Below are 15034 nucleotides of genomic sequence, written 5' to 3'. Positions count from 1 at the left end.
GATACGTGTTCTGCAGTTTTTTAGATTCCTGGTACATCCTGTGCAGTCATCCCTCCTCAGCTAAGACCACAAAGTATTCCCAGAATCCCAGAAGTTGCCCTTTAATTTGTAAGGTTCTTTCTCTTAATGTGCAGAAGGCTTTAAGCATGCACATCACCTCACTTGTCTGTGGCCCTAAATACAACATGCTGTCTTTTCTTACACAGGAAAAAATTAATAATCCAGCTAGCTATGGTCATAACCATCAGATATGAAACTTGGTTCAAGGGATACTCTGACCCTAAAACTACATTTGACTTTTCTTTTCTCAAGGATGTTTGAGATATGCTCTTTCCTGACTCCTGATACAGTCCCTGCCTTCCAAGATGATGGTTTAATATTAGAGGCACTCTGGACAAAACCGCAAGAGTAATAAACCGTCACTGTCATGTCATCAGTGTGTCCTGTGTAGGTTCAGAGACAGACAAGAAAAGAGAGTACAAAGAAGACTGGGTAAAGAAGAGGGGCCCTGCAGGCTGACAGAAGACTTGGAGAGAGGGTGTTTAACCAATCCTAGGACCAAGAGTTTCATTGAAGAGCACACCATAACAACCTTCTCACATCTCTGAGGGGACATTAGGCTCTTGAAAGCAAAGGAAATTCTCAGTATGTGGGGCTGACAGGAGGAGAGAGCTGGTCCTAAGCCTAAGACTAAAATCTCACAGGCTCCTTTGCAAATATCAGGACTGTAAAAGCTACCGCCAGATAGATCTATCAGCAAAGACTTTCAAAGGGCAACTGAGGATGCTTGGTCCTGCTTCTGTTGAGATTTTCTTTGCAGCGCTTCCTGATACATTATCTGCGAAGCCCCCATCCCCAGTGAGAACTTGTTTTCCTTTCTTTTGAGCATAATGTTATTAGTGGGTAAGTGGAGGGATAGTGGTCTACAAAAGAAGACAGATACCAGTATCTTGGACGCACAGATCAGGAAAGGGTTACCCTGTTTGACTAAAGATTTACACTAGGGCCACTTTCACTGTCATAGCTCTGTGTAAATTAGCACCAAACTATGACAGACTACACAAAGGCTAAGATGGATATTTCAAAGAGTGGGATTGGTCACATGAGAATCTAAAATCTTGTGATGTGTGAAGGGACTCTAGCCAGCCTGAGCATAGCGAACATGGCTCTGGACAGCCTTGCCCCTCCTCCTCATTCCCTCCCCCTTCCTAAAAGCCATTAGATCACATTCCTAAAGCTAGCCCCAAAGGTCTATTCCATTATTTACCACTTCTTCCTCCTGAGGCTGACTACCAAGGTCCAGCTATTAAAATATTGAAGTTTGGCAATCAAATCCCTCTCTTGACTGCTCTGATTAACAATCAATCAAACCCAATCAAACCCTCTAAAATGTACCAGGGACCTGGGAAGTGAGAGATGCTCAGGACTCAAAGGGAGAGACCTTAGATGAAATGCCCAACAGTGGGGAGAGGGAACTTGTAGAGTCCACCTCCAGTAGAAAGGCAGGGCATCAAGTAGAGGGATGGAGTTGCCATCCCACAGTCAAAAACTCTGACCCAGGATTGTTCCAGTCTAAAAGAATTGCAGAGACAAAATAGAGAAGAGACTGAGGGAAAGGAGGTTCAGTGACCGGCCCAAATTGGCATCCATCTCAAGGGGAGGCTCCAAGGCCTGACACTATTACTGTTCCTGTAGTGTGCTTACAGACAGGAGCCTAGCATGGCTGCCCTCCGAGAGACCCAACAAGCAGCTGAACAAGTCAGATGCAGATACTTACACCCAACCAATGGACAGAAGCTTCGACCCCTATGGTTGAATTGGGGAAAGGCTGGAAGAAGCTGAAGTGACCCTATAGGAAGACCAGCAGTCTCAACTAACCTGGACCCCTGAGATCTCTCAGACACCAATCAGACAGCATACACTAGCTGATTATGAGGCCCCCAACATATATACAGCAGAGGACTGCCTAGTCTGGCCTCAGTGAGAGAAGACACACCTAATTCTTGAGAGGCATGAGGCCCCAGGGAGTGGGGGGGGGTCCTCTTGGAGACGGGGGAGGAGGAATGGGATGAGGATCGGTCAGAGGGTGGACTGGGAGGGGTCTCAGGAAAAAAAAAGACTAAAGATATCTTTTTTTTTTTTAAAAATGCCCAATCAATTCATCCTAACCCGGAGTTTCCCCCCTTTACCTTTATAAACCACTACTTGCCTATGGGCCACGTCTGCCTCCTCTCTACCCACAGGCAGTTCTTTGAGTCTGCTCCCACTCTCTTGTTCCCTCCCCTTCTCCCTCTTTATCTCCTGTTTTTGTCCCTTATTCCTGCCATGTGTTCCTCTGGGACAAATACATTTCCTTTGTGCTGAGAACTTGATCTTGGGGTATCTTGAGCTGACTCCAAGGTCCTTACAACTTGAATAATGGAAATTTCTCAGTATGCTCCTTACACTATCCCTGGGGAGGAGGCAGGGGAGGTCGCACGATATCCGGTGGCCTTGGCAGTCTTATTGCGAACTATTAATTTGGTGTTCCTGTTTCTAAAGCTATGTGATGCAGAAAAGATCTGTCTGGGTTGTAAGAGAGCCTCTGAATCTATTGAGAGGAAAGCAGCAACACGTGGTGGTTAAGATAAGCTGAGGGTGAGCATGGGCCAAGCATTTCGAAGAACCTTGGAGACCCACCCTCTTAAACAATCGTCTCTACCAGCTCCATTTTATAGTTAACGGACTTGAAGCTTTATAGAAGTTAAGTAGTCCAGGCTGGTTAGATGGCCGAGTGGCTTGTCACCGGGCCTGATGATCTGACTTTGATCCCTAGGACCAACACTGGAGGAGAGATCAGACCCCTGAAAGCTTTCTCTTCTCTGTTCAAGGTCCCTGTTCATGACCATCAAAGTGTTTTCAAATGTTCCCTTGTAAAATCTCCAGGGCCTCGTGAAAGCAGGCAGAGGGTGGGCGTGGTTCCTGGAGCAGCTCACAGTCCCTGAAACCAGATGCTCAGTCAGAAAGTATTGAATAAATAAGCTCAAATCCAACTGCAGCCTTCTCCAACACAAGAGATCCTGTTTGCTCCTTAGTGACAATGCCAGCTTCTCTGGAAGCAGGTTTGGATAGAAAAGAACCCGTTCATGGTTAAGTAAAAGACCACCAGGCACTTTCTCCAAAGCCCCTTTGCCTCCATCGCTGGCTAGCTGTGGAGGGAGATTCAGAGTGGGAAGAAATTTCCAGTTTCTTCAAGCAGCCTCAGCAGGCTGCACCTGTGGTGTTCATCCAAGCATCGCCGCAGCAAGAAGACAAGTGCCATAGAGCAAAGCTGTGCTGAAGATGGCGCCCAGCGCATGGGGAAGCGAATGAAGCAGCAGCGTGCTCCCTCGAGGTTTAGCGTTCCGTGAGCTCGTTCCCCATCTGGCATTTCCTACAGTCCTACATCTTGACCTCGAAAAGTCAAAAGTTAAATTTGTGCACCAGGGGTTGTGTGCCTTGAACAAACAGTAGGAGGTGTGGATGCGATCACTGACCCTGCTTTGAGAAGATCCCTCCACCCAGCACGACACCCAGGCTGGGCAGGAGCTCTCCAAGGTTGCACACAGCAAGAGACGCCATTCTTTGGTTTTAATCATCCCATCTATTAAAGTGAAGAGTTACCAAAACATCAGCTAAGAAAACACTGGTATATTTAAATGTTTGCTGTTTTGCAAGCTGACCAGGCCTTTGCAGACACCAATGCAGAATAATGACACCTGTCACAAAGCGGTCACTGCACCTGGAAAAACAGCTGCATACCTAGAGGATGGTGAGCGTGTGGCCTGAGCCTGGGACACTATGGTTTTAGGTGAGTTAGCTTCCCTGGGGCTTGAGTTACAGGTGATTGGGAGCTGCTTGTTTCCGGTGCTGGGAACTGAACTTGGGTCCTCTGCAGGAGCAGCAGGTACTCTAAAGCACTAAGGCATCCATCTCTCCAGGCCTCTGGGTTAACTCTTAAGAGAGGTAACAAGCGTATGTCATGTCTGTCTCCACCCAGGGCTGGAGCAGATCCTGATTAGATTTCCATCGAGAGGAAATGACGTTCTCTTCATGGGATTTAACAGAGCCTTGATATCCTCCAAGGCTACTTTAACATTCCTCCCTCAAGAGTGGAGACTGGTTGGCAAGGCCAGTGTTCTTAGATGATCGCTCAGCAGGCCCTGGATTGCCTTTTGAGAGTCTCAACTGGCCTTTGGCGGGGGGTGGGGGTTGGGGTGGGGTCATGTCCCCTTTGTCCAGATAGCTTGACATCCCTGATGATCATGAAGGCAGCTCAGAACTCCATCATCGGCCAGTGTCATACTCCTTCTTACTATAGACCCAGGCTTTTTCTTTTTTTCTCTTTTGCATTGTATACCATTTGTATTTTGTTTCAAAAAGTCTGTTTACAAAGCAATGGCAATAATAGAGGAGTAAGTCTCCTCAATTTCTTTTTTTTTCATTAATTTATTTATTCACTTTACATCCCAACCAAAGCACCCCTCTCCTCCCCGTTCCTCCCTCAGACAGCTCTTTCCCCATCGTCCCTCGCCTGCTTCTCTGAGAAGGGAGAGGCCCTCCCTAGGTACCAACCCATCCTGGCATATCAAGTCACTGCAGGACTAGGCACACCCTCTCCCACTGAAGCCTGACAGTGCAGCCCAGTTAGGGAAACAGAATCCACAGACAGATAGCAGAGTCAAGGACAGCCCCATTTCAATTTGGGGGGGACCCACATGAACACCAGGCTGCACATCTATGTGCAGGGTGGAGTGGGGGGTGGGGCTAGGTCCAGCCCATGCTCGCTCCTTGGTTGGTCGTTCAGTCTCTGGGAGCCCCAAGGGTCCTGGTTAGTTGACTCTGTTGGTCTTCCTGTGGAGTTCCTATTCCCTCCAGGGCCCTCAATCCTTCTCCCAACTCTTCCTACAAGACTTTCCAAGCTTCATCTAATGTTTGGCTGTGTTTCGGTCAGCTGCTGGGTGAAGAAGGCAGTTATGCTAGGCTCCTGTCTGCAAGCATAGCAGAGAATCATTAATAGTGCCATGGGTTGGATTTCTCCCATGGAATGGGTCTCAAGTTGGGCCAGGCATTGGTTGGCCATTCCCTCAGTCTCCGCTCCAACTTTATCCCTGCACTTCTTGTAGGAAGGACTAACTTGGGGTGGAAGGTTTTATGGGTGGGTTGGTGTCCTCCCCCCTCTACTGGGAGTCCTGCTGACCCAGGCTTTCTTTAGAACACCTGCTGTTTCGCCATATTTATTGGCTGTTCTTGACCTGCAAATGAGCCAAAGCTATTCGCAATAAAAAACAACCTCTCGGTGGACTCTAGTGTCTTGGTCCCTCTGCTTTTTCGAGCCAGGGATATAAATGCCTGCATTTGCCACGCCTCCTCTTTAAATCTCACACACTGTGAGCACTGCACTCCCAATTTCCCAGGAAAGCTGAGCAAGAAATAGGTTGGCTCAACACCAAATCTTTTGAGCATTTAGAACCACTTTGCTCTCAAGCCACCGCTCAATGAAGGTCACCTGGCTGTGTAATTACCATTTAGACTCCTGCTTCCTCCTGTCCCTGGGGGCTGGTGACTCAATCAAGTGCTTCCAGGTGGAGGCAGACAGTGGGTTCTGTGTAAGAATAAGCGTGTCATTGAGACTTAGGAATGCAGAAGAGACTTTGGCCGGGACTGAGACAAAACATTTGTAACCGGGTCACTGCCGTGTGAGCACAGTAGAGTCTTTTCCCAACAGAGGGACAAGGCTGGGATTGTGCAGCTCCTAAATAAATAAATGAGCTGAGAAATGAGTGTTGAGAGGGCCCTGCAACCAGAGAGTACGTTTGGAACACATCGTCAGGAAGTAAATGTCGCCTTTGTCTCCAGGATGACTGAGACTCTCATAAACTCTCAGAGGCACAGAATAAACACGGAAGCGTAGAGAGGAAGTGGGACCCAGGAAAACTACGGCAACAGGATACATTTTTGAGCATCAGAAAGTCGATTTAAGCGCATGGCTTAATTTTCATCTGGTATATAATACTTACCCACTAAACCTCCACTGAAGGAGGAACACGGCACATGTGTAAGCAGTGAGCAGTCCCCGGCCCGCCTGCCTCTTTCTGCTGGAAATGGCAGAAGCCAGTTAAAATACCTCGAAAGTTAGAGTGTTTAATGGCTTATGCAACTTCAGAATTCAAAGGTGGATCAGTTTCTAGGATGTAGGTCCGTGCTGACCCTCCTGGGAATTTAGGGTCTGTTTGCTGACCCCCGCCTATCACTCAATATTAGCTTTATTTACCCCAAGATAAGCAGGAGAGACATCAGAGGAAAACACCAGCCTCCAGCATCGTCAAACTTTGTAATTTTCAATATAAAACACTGATTTAGTCTCAAGTTTAATTTGCATTTAAACCAAGTACCATAGACTAGAGGAAAATCATACGTATAGGCGTGGTATCTACAGGTGTGGTGCACAGCTACGGGGAGGGACAGGAATGGGGTGAGTCATGTTCCTGGCTATTTGTTTGTGGGTGTTATTAGGGCAGACAGCTTACTGAACTTACTAGAAAGGCCCACTGTTTAGAATTAACATCAAAACTCCAAATGACCACGGGATTTCCTCTGGGATAAGAAAAAACTACGATCTAGCCACTCTCTTCTGTCAGCCTCTATACCTAGTGCCACTGGAGATGTGTGTAAAGCTGAGTCAAGTTCCCAGAGTGGTGGGGGACGCTGTGGGTGCCACCTCAGGCCCTCTCAAAAGGCCTGGCCACCCATGCAGGTAAATCCAGGACTCTGGAGACACTAGCCCCATCTGCAGGCACAGCCACCCTCTCCACCTTACACTTTTCACCTTCTCTGCTTCGCCAAGGGGAAAATCGGGAGAGCAGGGCTGATCTGCAGAAACTGCACCACGTTCAGAAAGCACAAGCTACTGGCTTGGAGCTGTATCAGCCCTGGGGCCACCCACTCCAAACTGCATTCAGCCTGAAGTCCTCTGAAAGGAATCGGATGACCAAGGCAAGGCTGTATCTTTTCTAAGTTTGGCAGCCCGAGGAGAGAGGATGCTGTCTTCTCTGCTCCTGAAGCATCTGCCCCACCCCCCCCCCCTCAAAACAGAGCAAGCAAGCAGGAAAAGCCCCCAAGCAAGTACCAGTTATTAGATTCATCTTTTAAAACATCTTGGCTTGACACGCACAAAATGCCCTTGTGTATGAGAATGAATCCCTAATAGGAGAGGGCAGATCAGAGACCATGAAGTTCTGGCTCATGTCAGTGCTGGGCCATCCATCCTTGGCAGAGAGGCTCCACTGGAGAGGACAGTGCAGTTGTTCCTCAGAGATGGGAATGCAAGGGAGGAAAGTCCTTTCCAAGCCAGGATATGTAGGAAGTTGCGGGAGCTCACCCGGCAACTTCAAGAGCCAAGAGTTTCCTGTAACCAGTGGGGTCGGCAGCCCAGAAAGGCAGCTGTTTTTCTGTCAAATAAAATTTTTAATGAGCTGGAGGGGTGACTCAACGGTGAAGAACATGTGTTGTTCTTACAGAGGACACAGGTTCCATTCCCAGCACCCATATGAGGGGGAGGGTCACTACCACCTGTAACTCCCCCTTCAAGGGATCAAATACCCTCTGCTGGCTAACACACACACTCACTCACACCCACACACAAACACACACACACACTCACATACACTCACACACAAACGCACACACACACACACACACCACTACAAAAAAATATTTAAAAATTTGCATGCAGAAAATAAACCCCACTGAATTAGAAAAGATCAGTGGGGAATTTTTACTACATGAAAAGGATCTTTTCAAACCACTGGGCAGAAAAATGCACCTCCCATGCTTCCCCCGGGGTTTCTCAAATCACTTCCAAGATTACCGCTTGACTTCCAGTCTACAGCCTTAGGAGTAGAGCAAAAGAGTTTGTGAACCATGGGGAATGGTTGAGCCTGAATGAAATCCGGAGTTAACCCAGGATCCCTCCTGCAGGCCACAGAGGATTTGAACAGGTTTATTTGATTTGATTTGATTTGATTTGATTTGATTTGATTTGATTTGATTCTAGAATGGGACCTGAAATGGCAAATGGTTATTTTTTTTCCTAATTTAATAAAGTGACAGAACAGGTTATGAACCATCAGGCCCATCACCGGGGCTCACTGGATAAAAGCACTCCTCCTTCCTCAGTGATGTAGAAGGGGAGAACAGGCGTCCGTGAACGCTGTTGACCAGGTACCAAAGAGGAAATGCTGTAAGAAACTCAGTCCTACTCAGCTGTGTCTTCTGTTTTCAAAGACAGAAGAGCTAAAGAAAGGTGCACGATTTCCCAGACGCTGAAAACTGTCATCCACACAGTCTCCTTTGTGCTGGCATCCCAGGAGGTACCTGTAATCTGTCTAGCAGTGAAAAGGATAACACAATTGCACACCCACCTGTGCGTGAGGATGTTGAAGAGAAGGGTCACCATTTGCTTATTTAATGTATACTTTCGCTTGCTACCAACTTACTATCAGTTGATATTTAATCATTCCACTTCCACACCTTAATGAACACACAGTTCTCATTTAGTCCTATGTATAATCTTATATATTTAGTAATTAGATACATAACTCTAAATACATATGTATTTATTCTTTGAGCCTGTTTTTAATGGAGAATCATAACATCTGTCAGACAGCCTTATGTTCACAGGTATGCCCAGAAATGTTTGTAGACTTCATTCATTAAGAACACAGTAGAGATAAATACACAGACGGTCTGACCAGGATCTAACTCAGGACACCCCCGCCCCCACAAACCTTTAAGACAACTTCAACCCTTCCCCTCAATACGCCCTCAGAGGCACAATTCTCACTTCAGTACTGAAGGGATAACAGCACGGACAGCAGAAGGCTAAATGCTAAAGATCTTTGACTCATTCTCGCTCAAAAACCCTTCAGGTTTTGTCTGTGGAGAATGGTGTTCATGCCAGCTTTACATAAATATCTTTCTATGTTCAGACATTGCCCTTTAGTTCTATTTTCTAGGAGTTGTTGCTGTTTGTTGTTGTTAAACCACGAAAGGGCCTGGAACCTGTCAGATGCCTTGTTTTCACTCACTGAGATGAGCAGGCGATTTCTTTCCTCCTTTGTTCTATTAATCTGATGTAATAACATCGGTTGGTAATCTTAAGCTGAGCTACTTTTGATGGAGAAGAAAGAGTGAGCAGGCAGAGCATGGCTACCTCCAGGGTCTGCTACTCACTGTGTACATGCCAATAGCCTAGAGCCTCTTGCTGAATCATAAACTTTGGTTAATGTGCATATACAGTCTGTTTTGTCTGGGTTAGTATGGCTTTTCTTTGGAATCCTCGGGGGTGAGGAGGGGAGCAGGGATTCCTTCCTAATCCCCAAATCCGTGGATATTAAGTGTCTTATCTGAAAGGCTGTGGTCTGCACAGATCCTGTGTGGTCCCACCACACCATCTCTGCTGACTTTAAATACCAGATACAATGTAAACACTGCGCAAATAGTTATGTTGCTCAGGAAGTAATGGCAAGACAAAATCTGTACTCCTTCAGTCCAGACACCAAACACAGGGTTGGCCCGGCACCTGAAGATGGCTGCCAGCCTGAGTTCAATCCCCAGGACCCACAGAAAAGCTGAAGGAGAGGGCTGACTCCTGCAAACTGCCCTCTGAAAATTAAAATAAAATTGAAAAATTAAAAATTAAAAAGAAAATTAAAAGATGTTTCATTTGCTCGTTTTTTTTTTCTCTTATAACTGAAAACTTTTCAAGCTACTGACATCTAGCTCCCCAAGTTTCTCCTGAGAATCAGCTCGTAACCTTACTAATGACCCCTCGAAGAAGACAGGTAACTTCTCTGTCTAGAGTGTATTTTGTGCAGATCTTTATCTCTGCTTGGAAGTGGGCTTCTTGGATGTTTATATTCATATCTCTTATGCAAGTTTTAAGCTAGCATCTTTTCAAAAGCATCTCTCTTCCCCTGAGATGCCCAGAATGGGTACCACGCACACCTGCACACTGCAGGTCCCTTCCGTTTTATTATTTCTGTTTCTCATCCTTTCAAATGTCAATGGTTTGATCTTGAAGCTCAATTCTTTCTTCTGTGAGTTCAAATGTACTTTAAGAAAAAAATATGTGTATGGGTATTTGACTTGCATGTGTGTCTGTGTGCTTGCTGCCAGCTGGAGGCCAGAAGAGGGCATTGGATCCCCTGGAACTGGAGGTACAGATGGTTGTGAGCTTCCATTTGGTTGCTGGGAATTGAACTCAGCCCTCTCAGAGAGCAGCCAGTGCTCTTAAGCAGTGAGCCATCTCTCCAGTCCCTCAAGTCTACTCTTGGATCTTTCTAGTGTATTTGTTATTAGACCTGCAAACTCAATAATTTTTGGCTCCTTATAATTTTTATCCTTATTGAGACTATGTCCCATACACCATTTCCCTGATGTTTTAAAAGTTTTAATTATTACCATTACATGTGGATGGTGTGTTTGAGTGTAGACATTCGTGCCAGCATATGTGTGGAGGTCAAACAACCTTTCAGAGTTGGTTCTTCTTCCACTGTGAGTTCCAGGAATTAAACTCAGGTCGTCAGGCCTATCCAGCATGCATGTGCATAGAAGCCCTATGTCTTCTTTGACCCCTCTGGACACCCTTAGCCATTTGCTTATGAGTGTCTAGTGAGGAACTTGTGCCCCATGTATATTTTGTTAATTTTTTTTCCTGTAAGCAAGCCATAATTTCCTGTTCCTTTGTAAGCCTTGTTATTTTTGGTAAAACAAACAAACAAATAAATGAATGGACATGACAGTCTCATAATGTAAAAATTCTGGCAATTAGGTTTCCCTATCTATCCAGGGTTTGCCAGTGACTGGTGTTAAGGTGCCTTTATGTCAGAAATCAGCCAGAAGCGAAAACCTCCTGTTATCTTGTGGCTGTTTTTGAGCCCACTGTCTTTCTCTGTACATGTTCATTTTCCATCACCAATAATACAAACAAAAACTGAACCCCAACCAAAAGAAACCATGCGTGAGGTAGGCACCAGGGCTATGGTTTTCTCACCCTTTGCCCAGTACTCAGTGACCTGAGTAACAAGCCAGTCAGACATGGACACTCAATACTTGAGAGAAAAAGTCCTTGTTGTTACCATGGCTACAGCAAGCAGCCAGAAATATTGATTGCTGTCTCCCATCTTTCTGCTACATCAATACTGGAAACACAGCTGTGGGTACCTGACACTCTACCCTAGGACTTCTGAAAAATTTGTCACCTCTTATTAACACTGCCCCCCCCCCCAAATTTATATGACCCTGGGAATATGGGGATATAAGATAGGTATATAAATCTGATATCTGTTGCTAATAAAATCCAAATAAACTTACTTTAAGGTAATTCTCTGCTGCATATAATTTTACCATCTACTAAGAACAATATCAAATACATACAATTGTGACAGATATACCTATTTTACATAAAGAAACAAATCTTGGCCGAACATCGGTGGTACAGAGGAGTGTCGCGTTTTTTAGTGTTTAATCAATATTTTGTTTTGTCATTGTCAACACAATCTGAAGATAAAGAAATTGGATATGACATATCAAGGAATGACAGGAGATGGCGATTCAAAGTCTTTGCTTTCTGTTATTAAACCACTGTGTTTCTGTAAGGGCAGAAAACTTACTATGTACAGCAAGAGCACTTAAGCTCATGGCATCCTACAGTCTCAAATCTGGGCTGAAGTATTTCGGACACCGTTAGTTCTATGTGATGTGATGGATGTACATCCCAAAGCATATGTATTGTATATTCAGAACAGATGGCCGCAAAGTCCTAAGTTACAGCATGGGTGAGCGCTGCCAGGCTCACCTCAGATTCATCACACATTGGGTTTTGAATCGGTTTTTGCTTACCATGTATTCAAAAACCGTTTACGGTTGGCAAGAGTCTTTGTGACCATCTTTCCTTCAGTTTCCCCGTCATGGAGTTGTGGTCCCTACTTACGAGGCTCGCCTCTATAGGATCATGATCATCTGCAGATGGAACACATCTCCAAACTGGCCTGCTCTGGAAATCAGAACAAGGCTCTTCTCAGACAGCCATCAAGAGTAACTCTACGGTCATTAGCTTCGGTCATTCCCGAGTTCAGCGTGAATTCCTGGAGACATTCTACACTGAAGCCTCCAAGGGGCTCCCAGGTAAGAAGAGACATATGGGGCAGACACTGGGCAATGCTTAGGTGTTATTACTGACTACAGCAGTGGCTAGAAGGGACAAACACTTGAAAACTATGAATAAAAGGAGTATGGTGTGCCCTGAATCCATGTTGACTTGGCCCACAATGGCGCTGAGAAGTGGTTGGTCGCTGGCTTGCGTGACTCCATCCTCATGAAGGAATCTGTGCGTTGTTAGACTGTGCACTTGGTACTTCCCCAGCCTTGCATGGGGCTCTTCCTCCCTCTCTTTCCTTCTGCCTCCTACTGTGAGCTGAAGCTCATCTATACCCCCACCAGAAGCCTCAACTTCTCAGACTCTAGGACTGCAAACCAACAAGTTCTGGACAGCCAAGGGTACACAGAGTAACCCTGTCTCAAAAAAACAAAACAAACCCACCCCCACCTAGCCTGTTGTAGAGAAAACAAATATAGAGTTAGAGACTACAGGTACTACAAACTAGAAAATAGCTGTTTATCTATTTTAGCACATCTGTGTCAATGAAGAGACTGGATTGGGAGAACTTCTAAGCATTAAACAAACTGACTTCAGGACCTAATCAGCTGACAGATTTTGAAATCTGAAGGACTGAAGTGTGTGTTGAATGGGCATAATTAATAGCCAGTAAAATACAAACTTATGTTGTACTCGGGCAGTAACAGTTGGTTAGCATTTGTAACCAACAACCACTCTATAAATAAGACAGTCCTCGCTGACCCCATGCTCACCGACTCTATCCTTGGCTACCGGTGCCCATTTTGTCCTCTCCTGAGTGGTCGCAAGCTCAGATATGACCACCCAAGCCTATTAATTCCTCTGGGGATGAGCGGCTGAAGATCAGGCCTCAAAGCCGGGCCACATTCACACTTACGCATGACACAACTTCTCCGGAGATCACAGTCTTCATCGACAAAGTGGAAAAACGCTCTCATCATTATAGTGTCGGGAGGAATATGTGTGCACTGCTTAGCACGTTGCCTTGTGTGCTACTTTAGGACCTAGCTGAGTCAGGCTTTGAAACCATGTGTAGTGATTAGATAATGACTTTTTAACATTTCTGTGACTCCTAAAGCAAGAGTTATCTGGACTCTACAGAAACATAGGAAAGTTATACAGCTTAGTCAGGGCCTTACTTCCAGTCACTGGCAGGGCCCAGTCCTGGTACTGCTGAACTCTGGGCCTACACTAATTTTAACCTTCTGGGCATGCTGATGAGGGGACACCCCATCAAGGAGGTGACAACAGAGCAAAAGCAACTGAACGGAAAGCCAGATAGAATCAGGCACGGGAACTCTGGGAAGGAGGCTGAACAAATGAGAGCCAAGAGTGGGGGATGTGCTAGATCAACATTTTCAAAGAGGCTGGAGTAGTTGGACTGGAGAAAGTCAACAAACTGGGCTGTTTGGGGAAGCATTAGGTAATGCTGACCTTACTCTCGGTGTGACAAAAGGCCATGGAACAATTCAAAGCATGAAGTGGCCATTCTTACAGAGGTTGTTAGTGTCTCTTTTGAGTCAGGGTCTTGGTTCAGTCCTGACCAGCCTGGAACTTTCTACAAAGAACAGACTACCAACTTGCAGGGCAGCCTGAGTCTCAGGCACTGGGATCAGAGGTGTGGTTGGCCATCCCAGCTCTTCTTGTTTACCCCCTGAGGAACCATCACTAGGTAGCAGAGATGGCAAGGGTCAGAGGCAGGAAGCTGAGTCAGAAAGCTTTGTGACAGCTATCAGTGGCCAAGGAAGGCACCGCCCCCATATACCCTCCCGGCCCAGAGGCAGGGCTTCTTTGTATAGCTCTGTCTTGGAACTCACTTTGTAGACCAGACTGGCCTCGCACTCAGAGATGCACCTGAATTAAAGGCGCGTGCCACCATGCCTAGCTTGGGAAGGCAGACTTTTTTCAAAGGTCACTTGGGGCAGCTGATGAAGAAAGTTTTCTAGCTGGCGATGTTTATTCTTTGGTTTCAACAGCCTGGCTACCTAGACCTGAAGGAGTCACATGTCCTGTGTCATTGGTGTGGCCACATCCTCAACCTGCAGGCGTGTGTGTGCATGTATGTATGTATGTATGTATGAATGTATGCATGTAAGATATATAAGAAACTGGTTCTCTGCTGCAGTCCAATGCACTGGGATGCGGCCATATATTGCAGATATGTAAGAATCAGAACATGTAACAACTAGTCCTTTCTTCAAATAGAAAAATTCCTCTAAAAGTCCGCTGGTCATGACGTGTGTGCTCTGAAATATTAGTTTCTGATACAGAACTGTCATCTTCACCCGACTTCCAGGGGCACCATTTGGATTCTCACAGAGTATCTACACATTAGAGCAGCCCTCAGTGATTCAACAAAGTAAGCCAGGATGAGCACGCTCTGTTGTTTTGGAAACTATGGCTTTAGGCATGGAATGACCTTTTCCATGTTGCGCCTGCCTCAGAAGATGCTCATTATCTGGATCTCAGAGCAATTAGGGGCGTTGAGATTGATCACAGCACTTTTCCCGTATCGTTTCACACGGTCTTGTAGCACGCCTTGAGTTTTAGATTTCCTGTTCTTTTTGTTAAATTGTGTTGTTTTTATTTTTAATTTTTTAAAATTTTTTTTACTTTTTGTTTTTTTACGAGACAGGGTTTCTCTGTGTAGCCCTGGCTGTCCTGGAACTCACTTTGTAGACCAGGCTGGCCTTGAACTCAGAAATCCGCCTGTTTCTGCCTCCCAAGTGCTGGGATTAAAGGCGTGCACCACCACGCCCGGCTATTTTTATTTTTTTAAATGGAGTCTTCACCACATTGCACAGACGTAGTCCTTTC

General features: G+C 45.8%; 1 long non-coding RNA gene across 1 annotated transcript; it reads right to left on the bottom strand.

The window, feature by feature from the left end:
* Positions 1-4726: 4726 nt before the first annotated feature.
* On the bottom strand, positions 4727-14782 carry Gm52832. The gene is made up of 2 exons (XR_003956008.1): positions 11923-14782; positions 4727-5623 (listed from the first exon to the last, which is right to left on the bottom strand). It is a non-coding gene; the product is annotated as a predicted gene, 52832 (long non-coding RNA).
* Positions 14783-15034: the final 252 nt, after the last annotated feature.

Source organism: Mus musculus, chromosome 5, assembly GCF_000001635.26.
Source record: "Mus musculus strain C57BL/6J chromosome 5, GRCm38.p6 C57BL/6J".
Lineage (NCBI taxonomy): Eukaryota > Metazoa > Chordata > Mammalia > Rodentia > Muridae > Mus > Mus musculus.
The sequence above is the reverse complement of the archived record's forward strand: the minus strand, read 5'-3'. Positions and strand labels throughout refer to the sequence as shown.